The sequence below is a fragment of the Gossypium arboreum genome, chromosome 12 (genome assembly GCF_025698485.1).
Source record: "Gossypium arboreum isolate Shixiya-1 chromosome 12, ASM2569848v2, whole genome shotgun sequence".
Lineage (NCBI taxonomy): Eukaryota > Viridiplantae > Streptophyta > Magnoliopsida > Malvales > Malvaceae > Gossypium > Gossypium arboreum.
This window is the reverse complement of record NC_069081.1, coordinates 21,287,644-21,301,583: the sequence shown is the minus strand read 5'-3', so window position 1 is coordinate 21,301,583 and position 13,940 is coordinate 21,287,644. Positions and strand designations below refer to the sequence as shown.

The following is a 13,940-nucleotide window of genomic DNA, read 5'->3' as shown; positions in this document are numbered from 1 at the left end:
AGACACACGGGCAGACCTCACGGGTGTGTGTTCCCTATTTTGAGAAAAATTTTTAAGGTTTCGTGAAAGTGTCCAAAGTTGTCAATTTAGTCCCAAATCATTCCTAATGTATGTTTAGGGCCTTGTAGGCTCATAATAGGGACAAAATGATTGGCTGTGAATGAAATGTATGTGATTTGAATATTTTTATATGAAATGTATGTTTGAATGTGTTATAAGTCCTATAATGCTTAGTAACCCTATTTTGGCATTGAATACGGGTGATGGGTGTTACACCCACATCTAAAAAATACAAGGTTGTGGAGAGTTTGTACTACTATAATGGGGTTTGTTTCTTCACCTTTGAACCATCCCAGAATTTGTCATTTTCTTCATAAGGCAAATTTTCTCTTCTTATTTGTAATTTTTCACTTTTATCTTTTGTAGTGAAATATATTTGGTAGCGTCTGAAGACATTGGCATAATTTGTCGAACCTCGTTAATTTTTTGGTTTTTTAATGTTTTCATTTATCTTTCAATATTTTTTAGGGTATAATTATAGTGATATATTGTGCTATTAAATTACATCGTAGTGAGATTTTGTCTAGGAGGTTGGGTTTTAAGTAGGATCGTTTATGACTCTTCTAATATTACTTAGGAATTAAATTTAGTGTGGTTTTCTAGTACAATAATTTATTCTTTTTTAGTATATTCACACAACAAGTGGTATTAGATTCGAATGTTATTTGAAGTATGCTCTGTGGTTGTAGTTTAAACTGATCTTTCACATAAAAAGAGATTTCCTTAGGCATACTGAAAGATTATGGCTGAAGTGGTAGATAATCCAAGAGGATCCACATCTACAACATTGTCCCTGTGGGTGAGACCGACAGTTGCAAATAAGAGATTGGTATGGAGATATTTAATGACACATGTCATTTTGGTATGTGGAAAAGTGAGGTTCTAAATTTTTCTTTTAGCAAGGTTTAGACATTGCCATTGATGAAAAAAAATTAGATGATGTGAAAGAGAAAGATTGGAGGATTATCAATTGTTTGGCATGTGGTACAATTCGATTGCGCCTTTCTCAAAAGTAGAGGTATGCTTTCTCAAAGGACACTTCTGCAAAAAAGTTGTGGTTAGCATTAGAAGAATTTCTTTTTGTAGAAAAACAATCAGAATAAGCTTCAGATGAAGAAAAGACTGTTTCGCTTCACTTATGTTTTGGGTACCACTATGAATGATCACGTCACTAGTTTTAATCAATTAGTCACTAATTTGGTGAATATGGATGAGACTTTCAAAGATGAAGATTTGGCTTTGATGTTGTTAGGGTCATTTCCTATTGAGTTTAAGCTCCTTGAAATTACTCTACTTCATAGGAACACTGATGTATCTCTTAGTGAAGTGTGTGCATCTTTATACAATTATGAACTGAGAAAGAAGGAAAAATAGGGAAATTCAATTAGAGACGCAGAAGCTTTGGTAGTTCGGGATCGTTCACACATTTGGAGTAGAGTACAAAAGAGGAAATCCAGGTCAATGGGGAAACTAAGTAAAAATGAGTGTGCTTTTTCTTAAGAAAAAGGACATTAGAAGAAAGATTTCCAAAAGTTGAAAAATAAGGGCAAGTTTGATAAAGGGAAAGCTGTAGTAGAATCAAATATAACTAAGTATGATGATGAACATTCATATCTCTCACTTGTTACATCGATAACTAGCCATTAACATGTGTGGATGTTAGATTTAGCTTATAGATATTATATATGTAATCATTTAGAGTGGTTCTTTGATTTTAAAGAACTAAAGGGTGGAGATGGCTATATAGCAAATAATACTCTTCTTACTACATATAAGATTCGTTCTATTTAATTGAGAAATCATGATCAATCAATCATAACTTTACATGATGTTCGTTATTTGCCTAATTAGATGATGAATCTCATTTCTATATGAACTGTAATAGCCTGGTTTTAGCTAAACCGAAACAGTAGTTTCAGAACCAAAAATTCGATGTCGAAAAATTATTTTAATATTATTTTATATGTAACAGTATGATTGTATGTATGTGTGAAAATTTCGTGGGCTAATTTTATTGTTTAATTGCTCAAATTGAGAAAAAAGACTAAATCGTGTAAAATGCAAAAGTTGCATTCTATTAGTTAAAGGTGTCAAATGACTTTGGCTTTTAAATATGATGGCCTTAAATGGTGATTAGGCCATTAAATGTGTTAATGGACTGATCGTGTGATTCGTAACAAGTAATAAATATTTATAATGAAGATCAAACCTAGACTAACTATTATCATAACGAAAAGGCAAGCGCACCTATCGAACAATAGTATAGTAATGGCAAGACCGGGATATCGCACCCAAGGGAGCCAAAAGTACTAGTAATAACTATCTTTTTATTATTTAACCTGGAAATAAAGAGGGGTTGTTTATTAAACTGATTAACTAAACTAATTAAATTATTAGACTAAAGCAAAGAGAAAATTTGGAAAAAGACTTGAAGAAAAGTAATTGATAAGGACGACACCCAAGGAGGAATCCACCTAGATTTCACTTGTTATCGACTCGAACGCATTTATTTATTCACTTGACTTGATCCGTGAGACTCCTAACCTATATTATTATCTTTTTTTAGACTAATAACGTCTAACCCTCAGTTGAATTAATTGAAATCTCTTTCTTAATTAAAACCCCTAGGGAAGCAGTAAATCGATCTATGGACTCCTATATTAGGTTTCACCCTAATCTAGAAAAATCTCGTAACCCTATTTCTAGGAGTTCGATCAACTCTGCTTAATTATGCCAAATCTACTCTTCGACAGGGACTTTTGCTCCTCTGCATAAGCACATCAAATCATGAATCAATACCCAGAATATTAACTCAAGCATTAAGAACACAAAATTAAGAACAAATCAAGCATTTATCATACAATTCAGATAATAATAACAAGATCCATCATAGGTTTCAACCCCCTTAGGTATCTAATGGGTTTAGTTCATAATAAAATAAGAGTACATCTCAAAAGTATGAAAATTACAAAACATAAAGAAAACTCTAAAACCTCTGAAGGAATTCTGAGAGAGATCTTCAGTCTTGGAGTAGCTCTGGCTTTTAGGATGGATCGTTTGGCTTCCTTCAAGTAATTCCTGGCGTGTGGTTTTATACTCCAGAAAAGTTCTAGAGGGGGACCCCCTCTCTAAGTCATACTTAGGGTGTTTATATAGGCTTTGGATTGGCTTTCTTCCTCCCTAAGTATCCTGTTTCGTGTAAAATATAGCTTTTTGAAAAAGGGACACACCAATGTGCCACGGTCGTGTGACGTGATTACCAGGCTGTGTTCGATCCATTAAATTGCACACCGCTGTGTGGGTCAATGCCCAGGCCGTGTGAATCGTGAAAGCCTTGGTCGACACCCTCAAAAGACATGGGCATGTAAGTTGCCCGTGTAGCAAGGCTTAGGCCGTGTCATCTTCTCGATTTGGTTCGTTTTGTCCCTTTTTGCTCGTTTTTGGCTCCTTTTGACTCTTGGTGCTCTCCTGAGTACAAAACATGAAATAAACGGATTAAGGGAACCAAAATCCACAAATCTAGTAATAAACATCCATAAATATGCTAAGTATTTGGGGTAAAAATATGTATAATTTGGCATTTATCAAATATCCCCACACTTAAGCATTTGCTTGTCCTTAAGCAAAACTCTCATTTACTGCTAGAATTCATTCCTTTCAATCACATAATCGTTACTGATAATATTACGATTTATTCCACCGAAAATCATACGGTGAGAATTAAACTATAGGGGTATTAAAAGCCTCAAACAATCTAAATCGAATATTTTGATAATAAAATCATAGGTAATCTCCTTCCTCTAAGTAATTAACTTTAGTCCTAAATATACAAGAGATGACGTCCTCACTAAAGATTTACTCAAATCACTCAAAGTGTTTAAGGTTCAAGATTAAGCACTCGATTGTCTAACATGAGAAGTTATTACCATAGGCTTGCATGAAAATCAAATCTCCACCACTTGTAAATGATATGATACACAAATCAAAAGGTCTTTGCATGGTTGTAATGGGGTTTAGGTTATGGGTATGGATACAAGCTGAAAAGAAAAAGGTTAGAATCGAGATAATTTCAATATATTACCCCACTATCAAAAACTTAATTACTGAATGAAAAACAAATATCTAGAACTATATTACATGAGCTCTTTTTTTTTTCATGACAACTTTAGCTTGCTGAGGATTGCAATAATAATACTGAGTTTATTTTTTCTTTTCTTTTTTTTCTTATGAACAAATCAAGTTAATACAATATAGAAATCATACTTTATGATTCAGTAACAAAAAATGGTGAACATAATGAGGTAACAATATTAAATTTAATCTTGATAAAAAAAAGTAAATTAAGTAAGAGGATTCAACAATAATGGGTTAATGGGTTAATGATGAGGGTTACTTAATAAAAAGGGTTAGTAGGCTTAAGGGGGTTCACTAAGGGTTTAATTATGTAGGACGGCTTTTTATGGAGTAAGTGGGTTAAATCCTAAGTGCCTTATCATCTCAGTATATCAAATCATATGTGTGATCTCTACATGTATAATCGAAGCAAGTTCTAGAATAATAGTTCAATGTTGACATACTCAAACTACAAAAGAAGTGAGCATGAAAGAAAGCTATATGTTCAAAAGGCTCAAAAATCTCACCAAAAATTTGGGTTTGTGATGTCATTCCTGTATACTTAAGATTTCAAGATAATACCTCAATTTAGGAAAATAATCTAAAAATTTTAGTTCTCAAAATATCAATTTATCATGCTCGATTCTCTAATGTCCTATAATCAAGTAATCATACATAATTCCCATGATCTAATTCATGACATATCAACAATAATTATAGATCAATCAAAATTCATTCGATCAATGTTATGAGAAAATCACTTAAGCACAAGACCAAATTCAGGGATTTGAGAATAATGTAAAAAGTTACGCATCATGTTCATGTTCACCCCCCACACTTAAGATGTACATTGCCCTCAATGTATAAAGAGAGGATATTCAAAATAAAGAAAATCATAAGAGGGAAAGAGGTGAAACTCCCTATTATATGGATGCAGAGCTTGATTCTGAGGCTGGGATGTTTGGGGAAAGTGGTAGATGCCATTGTTCGTTGCTAGATGAAGAAATTGGGTCGTTGAACATGGCACTCGTGAGGTATCGTTCCCTATTTGTTTCCTCATTCCGTAAGATATTCCTAGGAGCTTTTGCTTGGAAGTCTGTAGAATCATGAAGAGATTTATTAAGAGTGGGTGTGGAAGAGAGCGTAGTGGGATCACTTGTTAGAAATATCAGAAAAATGTAGAAAGTAAAATTTACTAATATAGATATGTCTTTCAAAAGAAAATAATAAAATTGAAATGAAAATGAAAATAAAAATAAAAATAAAAATAAAAATAAAAAGATAGGAGGAGTCAATGATCCTCGTCAGTGGGACCCTCAGGTGGTGGCGCTGGAGCGGTGATGTGAAAGTGCTGGCACAACTGCTGCATCATGGCCTGCATGTCGTCCATCTGTCTATCACGTCGCCGATCTCGCTCGTGAATCATCTCGAACTGTGTAGTGCAATATGATAAACCGTAAATTATACATATTTTTACCCCATGTTTAATGCATTTTATAGATGATTTTTCTTTAGAATTGGTGAATTCGATGCGCCTAATGCTTTAATTTCATTTTTTTTACTCAGGAGAGCACTAAGACTCAAAAGGAGCCAAAAATGAGCCAAAAAGGGACAAAACAGACCAAATCGAGAAGATGACACGGCTTAAGCCTTGCCACACGGGTAGTTCACACGCCCGTGTCTTTGAAGGGTGTCGACCAAGTCTTTCATGATTCACATGGCCTGGCCATTGACCCACATGGCCGTGTGCAATTTAACGGATCGAACACGGCCTGGCAATCACGTCACATGGCCGTGTCACACGGGCCTGTCTCTGCTGAGCCCAAGTTAAGTCCAATTTGGAAAAGGCCACTTTGGAGGGTTTTTAGGCATTCCAAAGCCTATAAATATGAACTAGAGGAGGAGAAACGGGGATACAGAGAAGAGGGATAAGGAATTACCCCAAGGAAGCCGATTGATCCATCTCAGAAGCCGAATTCATCATCAAGACTGAAGATCTCTCCTCAATTCCCCTTCAGGAGTTTTGGGTCTTCTTTTTGTTTTGTATTCTTTATTCTTCTGAGATGTTTTCTTATTTGGTTATGAACTAAATCCTCTAAATACCTAAGAGGAATGAAACTTAAGACAAATCTTGTTATTATTTTCTGAATCGTATGATAAATATTTAACTTGTTCTTAATTATGTGTTCTTAATTCTTGTTTTGATATCCCAGGATACTGATTCAAGATACGCTCTTATTCAGAGGAGGAATAGACCCTGTCTAAGAGTACATTTACCATAATTAAGTAGAGTTGATTGCGCGCCTAGAAATAGGGTGACAAGATTTTACCGTATTAGGGTGAAACCTAATAAGGGGATCTATAGATCGAGTTAATGCAACCCTAGAGTGTTAATTAGAGAAAAGTCTCGGTTATTCAATCTTGGGATTAGAGGTTATTAGTCTTGAATAGGGATAATAACATAACTTAAGGATCTCTACGGAACAAGTTGAATGAATAAATCGTCCAATTCGAAGCCAGAATAACAAGTAAAGTCTAGGTGGATTTTTCCTTAGGTATTGCCTCAACTCAATCGATTTTCTCAAAAGCAGTTCCCCAATTCTTTTCTCTGTGCTTTCTTAGTTTAAATAATTAGTTAATTAAAACAAACCCTTTTATTCTTAGGCTAGATAATAAAAATATAGTTATTACTAGTACTTTTGGTTCCCTTGGGTACGATATCTCGGTTTTGCCATTACTATACTATTGTTCGATAGGGGTGCTTGCCTTCTAGTCGTGATAATAGTTAGTCTAGTTTTGATCTTCATTATAAATATTTATTACTTGTTTCGAATGATGCAATCACAATACTGCTCGAAGTAAGCGAGTCGGTCGGAAAGGTGTGCCAATGAAGTAGCCGCATGAACTGGTCGCTCCCTAGGTGGCGTGGTAGAAGGCTCCTCGTGCTGTAGGAGGACATCATCAGGAACGTCCTCAAGATCTTCCTCGTCAATGACATGAGTGAGATGGTACTGAGGACGATTGGTCCCACATTGGCGCTCGATCATTCTCATGTGTAACACAATCGTTATGCCCTGTGGGGACATCTGACCTATCAGTGTAAGCGCTGATGACTGGGCCACGGTGTTAAGGAGGCCAAAGTGTCTGGCGAGGTGCGTCATGTAAGGACTGATAGAGATTACTCCCTTCTGATGCCGCTCGGTATGATGGCAAATGGAGAAAGTGATGATATATGCCAAGTCAGTCAAGTGTACATTCGTCATGCACCATAAATAGTAGGCGTCGTGGGTGTTGACTACGTCGGTGCTCTCTCTCCTTCCGATCAAGGTGTGTGCCAATATGGCATGGAGATAGCGTGTGGAAGGGGCAAGAGCTGAGGCCTTCGAGCGGCTAGGGTCGTAGGTGGAAGAGAGTGGTGCCGAAGCCTTCTAGCACAAGGAGAGAGAAATGTGGATATTGCGTGGTAGTGCATTCATGTCCTCCTCCTCCATAAACTCATCAATGTAAAGTCCCAAAGCGACTCCAAACTCTGAGACACTCATCGCGCGAACTAGAACGCCTAATCGGAATTGAATGGTACCGGGGTTGTCATTGTTCGTCATCACCACCTGTAGATGAAAACTAGAGCATAATTTTAAAGTTAGCTCTAGATAAGTGGGTTCGGTAATAGAGAAGAACCGTTCCCATAGGTCTGTGGCCAGGAGGGCACGGATGGCATCAGCTAGCTGGACTTGCTCCACAGTAGGCCAATCGATGCAACGAACTGTAGTGAGGGGTTGTGCGCGTAGTATTTGAAATAGTTCCTCCTTTGAAGCTTGCGGAAACTCAATGAACAGGTGCCAAACTTCGGCTGTAGCATGTACCGAGGAAGAACCCGGTCCCCTACGTCTTTTTGAGGATGGGACCATAGCCTTTTTGCCTCTTGATGATGACATAATGTATCTAAAAATGTATGAGCATTGATATAATCTTATGACAGTAGTTTCAAAATGTGTTAACATTTAACGATATCAAGCGAGAGGTGAAAAATTTATATGACTATTCAGAAACATTTACTGGAATCAAAGATGCATCAGCAGTTAAGCAAGAATCTTAAAACTAGTATATGCTATTTAGTAGCTTTAACAGTTCAAATATAGAAAATACTAAAGAAAATTCCTAAATTATTCAGAACAAATTGATAAGAGTAACAATATTTGTGTAAGGTATAAAGAATACCAATGTAGCAACACATATTGGAAAAAGAAGGGTGAGAAAGTGAACCAAAAGCTGCTGTAGGGTGGCGCATGGATGTGTTGGAGGTGAGCATGGGCGTGTGATGTGGGGGTACAGCCGTGTGGAGGGAAAATGGAGGGAAAAGAGATGGGAAAGTGAGGATTAATGAAGGAGGAGTGGATTTTAGGATGGTTTGGGGGTTAGGGAAATGAGAATCTGGGGAATGGTGGCTGGAGTAAGGGTTAGGAAGTGGAGAAGGGGAGATTTCAGCTAGGGTTTTGAAAGGGGGAAAAAGATGAACAGTGGTTTGCTTATATAGAGGTGAGCCCGTGTTTTTCGAATTTTATGATTTAGGTCGTGCCCGACTACTATCCCATGCCCATGTGTTTTGGGCGTGTGTGGCACACGGCCATGTCGCATGGTCGTGCATAGCTTTGTTCGCTTCTCCCACGCCCATGTGTTAGGGTACCACGCCCGTGTCGAAGAAACAGAATTGAGCCTTGCCCTTGGCACGCCCATGTTTTTCTATTCCCGCGCCCGTATTCACCTATCAAGTTCACCCATGGCCATGTCGCACGGCCATGGGGATTTATCGCATCCTGTGTTTTGGGGAAATCATGTCCTGCTTCCGCACGGCCATATCGCACGGCCGTGTCTCTTCCCCTGTTTGGCCACGGCTTTAGGCATGCCCGTGTGCCTGGCGATGTATGCTGAAAAACTTTGCAATTCAAAGATAAAGTTAATGATTTAAAGTATTATAAAGTTAATGATTTAAAGTATTAGAAATTAAAAATAAAGAAATCAAAATATGTTAGTGCTAGGGTTGCCTCCCGAGAGGCGTTTATTTATAGTCTAAGCTTGACTTACCTCTCTAGTGAATGCTCAGGGTGGTTCAAGGAGTTCGTACTCCTCATTCCTGCTATCAATCTAACCAAGATAAGGTTTTAATCGGGTGTTGTTTACCTTAAAAGTGCCGAACTTGGGATGACTCACCTCCACCGTACCAAATGGAAAAATACTGAGTACCGTAAGAGGGATTTCCTCATTCGGTGTGGTAGTGACAATGTGGGGATCTACGACATCTAGTAAGACTTTATCACCAACCTTAAGTTGATTTGGAGAGGTATCGGGCTTGTTTTGGCGTAGTTTTGGTTTATCATGTGTTCTCGATTTGTGTGCTCGCAATTCGTCCAACTCCTCTATCCGTAACCTTCGTTCTTCATGAATGTGTCCTCTATCATTTCTGGAACATGGCTCATGAACTTCTTTGAAGCTCAAATTCTACATAGTAATATTGTCAGTTTTAGTAGATTGGTGTGGACTATTACCTTCATTGTTCAATTTGATGCCAGAATTACGAGCTTGAATGGTGATCGTGTCGTCTCCTACGCGAAGCGTGAGCTCACCTGTGTCAACATCAATCATTTTTTAGCAGTTGCTAAAAAGGGCCTCCTAAAATCAAAGGGGTGTTATTATCCTTCTCTATGTCTAGAACAACGAAATCAACGGGGAATATGAACTTATCTACTTTCACAAGTACATCTTCAATAATACCTCTAGGGAATCTTATAGTTTTATCTGCCAATTGAATGCTCATCCTAGTTTGTTTAGGTTTCCCAAGACCTAGTTGCTTAAACATTTTGTACGGTATGACGTTAATAGTATCCCCTAAATCAGCTAATGCATGACTTATATCTAAACTACCAATTAAGCAAGGAATTGTAAAACTCCCTGGATCTCTCAAATTGTGGGGTAGCTTATTCTGTGGAATAGCTGAGTAGACTGCATTTAGCTCTACATACGATGCTTTGTCCAACTTCCGCTTATTGACTAAAAGCTCTTTTAAAAATTTCATTACATTCGCATCTGCGACAAAGCTTCAATAAACGGAAGTTAATATGTAATTTTTTCAAAAGTTTAAGGAATTTACCGAATTGTTCGTTTGAGCGGTCTTTCCTTGTCACGTTAGGATATGGGATACGAGGTTTATATTCTTCATTCACCATTTTGTTATGACTTACCTCACTTTTACCTTTGCTCACCACAGTTTCTTGCATCAATTCTGGCTTAGGTGCAATGAATCCTTTCTTATCTTGAGTACTAATTACGTTGAGGTGTTCCCTTGGGTTAGGTTCAGTATTACTTGGTAAGCTACCTTGTGTCTCGGTATTTTGGAATTTGGTTTTTGACATTGATATGAATTTTGAGAGCATCTCCTCAAGGTTCGGTTTCTTCTCTTGTTGATAAGGTGGCTGTTGAAAACCCGGAGGATTTTGTGGCTTTTGATTCCTCCAGCCCAGGAGAAATTTGGGTGGTTCCTCCAACCTGCATTATAAGTATTACGGTATGGGTTATTTTGAGATCTAAAGTTATTGTTACCCATATAGTTAACTTGTTCCTCTTTGGTTATAGGATTGAAGGATTGATATTCTGTATGCACACCTTCTCTACTTGAGTCACACCTCATTACTGGATGTACCTGCGTAGAACCAAGTAAACCATCAATCTTTTTATTGAGAAGTTCTACCTAATTTGACAGCATAGTAACTGAGTCGACATTATAAATGCCGGCTGTTTTTGTTGGCTTAGGCCTCATGACTTACCATTGATAGTTATTCAGTGACATTTTTTCAATGAATTCACAAGCCTCTTCAGGTCTTTTGTTGTTGATGGTTCCGCCAGCAGCTGCGTCAACCATTTGCCGAGTTGAGGGATTCAGACCATTGTGGAATGTTTGTAGTTGAAGCCAAAGTAGTAACCCATGGTGAGGGCACCTTCCCAATAGATCTTTGTACCTCTCCCATGCATCGTAAAGTGTTTCTAAGTCCATCTGCACAAAAGAAGAAATATCATTACGTAACTTAGCCGTTTTAGCCAGCGAAAAATATTTTAGTAGAAAGTTTCGATCATTTGTTCCCAAGTAGTAATTTACCCTCGTGGTAACAAGTTCAACCACTGTTTAGCTTTGTTCCTTAATGAAAAAGGAAATAACTAAAGACGAATGGAATCATCAGGAACACCATTGATTTTAAATGTATCGCAAAATTCCAGACAGTTTGCTAAGTGAGCGTTGGGATCTTCATCCTGCAAACCATCAAACTGAACAAACTACTGTATCATTTGAATTGTGTTAGGTTTTAGTTCAAAAGTATTTGCAGCTATAGCCGGTCTAACTATGCTAGATTCAGTTCCTGTTAGAGAAGGTTTAGCATAATCATACATAGTACGTGGAGCAGGATTTTGATTAGCCGCAATTGCAGGAGGTAGCTGGTTGCCTTGGTTTTCAGCCATCTCTTCAGTTGGGGGTTAAGTATCGTCTTCTTGCTTGTTCTCTGTGTATCTTAAGCTTCACCTTATTTCTCTTTGGTTTCTATGAACTGTACGATTGATTTCTTCGTGAAAAAGTAATGGTCCTGACGGGTTTCTTCTAGTCATAAACTATAAAAACCTGCCAAGAGAAAGAAAAAGTAAATTAATAAATAATAATAATAAAATTAAATTAAATTACAAGAAAAATAAATGGCTAAAGTAATAAAAATTGAATTTTCCTAATATTTTAGTTCCCCGGCAACGGCGCTAAAAACTTGATCGCGTGATTCGTAACAAGTAAGAAATATTTATAATGAAGATCAAACCTAGACTAACTATTATCACGACGAAAACGCAAGCGCACCTATCAAACAATAGTATAGTAATGGCAAGACCGGGATATCGTACCCAAGGGAACCAAAAGTACTAGTAATAACTATCTTTTTATTATTTAACCTGGAAATAAAGAGGGGTTGTTTATTAAACTGATTAACTAAACTAATTAACTAATTAAACTAAAGCAAAGAGAAAATTTGGAAAAAGACTTGAAGGAAAGTAATTGATAAAGACGACACCCAAGGAGGAATCCACCTAGATTTCACTTGTTATCTGACTCTGAACCAGACGATTTATTCACTTGACTTGATCCGTGAGACTCCCTAACCTATATTATTATCTCTTTCGAGACTAATAACGTCTAACCCTTAGTTAAATTAATTGAAATCTCTTTCTTAATTAAAACCTCTAGGGAAGCAATAAATCGATCTATGGACTCCCATAATAGGTTTCACCCTAATTCGGTAAAATCTCGTAACCCTATTTCTAAGCGTTCGATCAACTCCGCTTAGTTATGCCAAATCTACTCTTAGACAGGGACTTTTGCTCCTCTGCATAAGTACATCACATCATGAATCAATACCCGAAATATAAACTCAAGCATTAAGCACACATAATTAAGAACAAATCAAGTATTTATAATACAATTCAGATAATAATAACAAGATCCATCACAGGTTTCAACCCCCTTATGTGACACCCCTAATTTGACCCTAGTCGGAAAGTGGTTTCGGGACCACAAAACCGAGTTACAAAAATAATTAATTGTTATATTCTATGCTTATTATTTGTGAATAAGTATGTGTGAAAATTTCATGCTTTAATTTTGTCATTTGGATGTGAAATTTAGCTAAAAAGGGCATATTTGAGAAACTTTAAAAATATGATAGGCAAATGTCCAAGTGATTAAAATGTTAAACTATTAAAGTTGTGGGTTTGCATGTCAAAGTACCAAAAAATTTGACTAGTGGCCGGCCATGCTATGGGTTAAAAGGTATTATAAACCTTTTATGTTAGTGTTTTATGTTAGGAAAAATAAAATAAGGAGCATGGGCAATAAAATAATAATGGTTAGTAGGATGAAAAAAAAAAGGGTTCTCATTTTGTTCTTCTTGACCGAAAAATCAAGGGAAAGAGGGGAGGAAAAGGTTGAAGAGGTTCGGCCATACTTGTATCTAGATTAAGGTATGTTTGATGATGTTCCATGAGATTCATGCATATTTTTAGTTGTTAGCTTGATGCTACCTTAAACCCATGGATTTATTCTCTTGAATTGGTTATGTGGCATGTTCGGTATTGGATAGGAAATGTCAATTTGATAGCTGAAGATGGAATTGGAATAAGGAGTGTTTGATAGACTTGGAAGATGAAATTGTAAGTGATTATGAGCTTATAATCTTAATTAGGGAAAAATTTAAGTTTAATATGACTTAATTGCTGAGGATATCATTTGGCCATGGAAATTGAGCATGGAAAAAAAAAAAAACCTGGTGTGGGATATATGAAGCTGAAAATTTAGTTTGAAGTGTGCTAATTGTGTTAAAGATGAACATTAACCTTTATGTTTTATGGTATTGTAAGTTAGGTGTAAAACCAATGGCCTTTTTATGCTTGGCATGGAATTAGTGGTTAAATGAGTTATTGAACCTATTATAATTTGAAAATTTGATGGTTTTATGGAGAAGGGGGCATTCGGAAATAGAGGTTAAATTATAATAACCTCACCTTAGTGAATTGAAGTAAAATTTGACTCTTCATAGGATTAAATTACCTATGACCGAATGTGATGAAATTGTCAAGAAATAAATTTGATTAAATGAGATTCGGTTAATGGTGGGTGTATAGAATAATTGAATGCTAATTTGATTAACTCTCTAATGGTCAAATGTGTTAAACCTTAAAGCATG

The 13,940-nt window shown here is 36.7% G+C and overlaps 1 non-coding gene across 1 annotated transcript; it reads left to right on the top strand.

Annotated features, from left to right (window-relative positions):
* The first annotated feature begins 11,144 nt into the window (after positions 1–11,144).
* LOC128285757 (small nucleolar RNA R71) lies at positions 11,145–11,251 on the top strand. The gene has a single exon (XR_008276307.1). It is a non-coding gene; the product is annotated as a small nucleolar RNA R71 (small nucleolar RNA).
* The last annotated feature ends 2,689 nt before the right edge of the window (positions 11,252–13,940 follow it).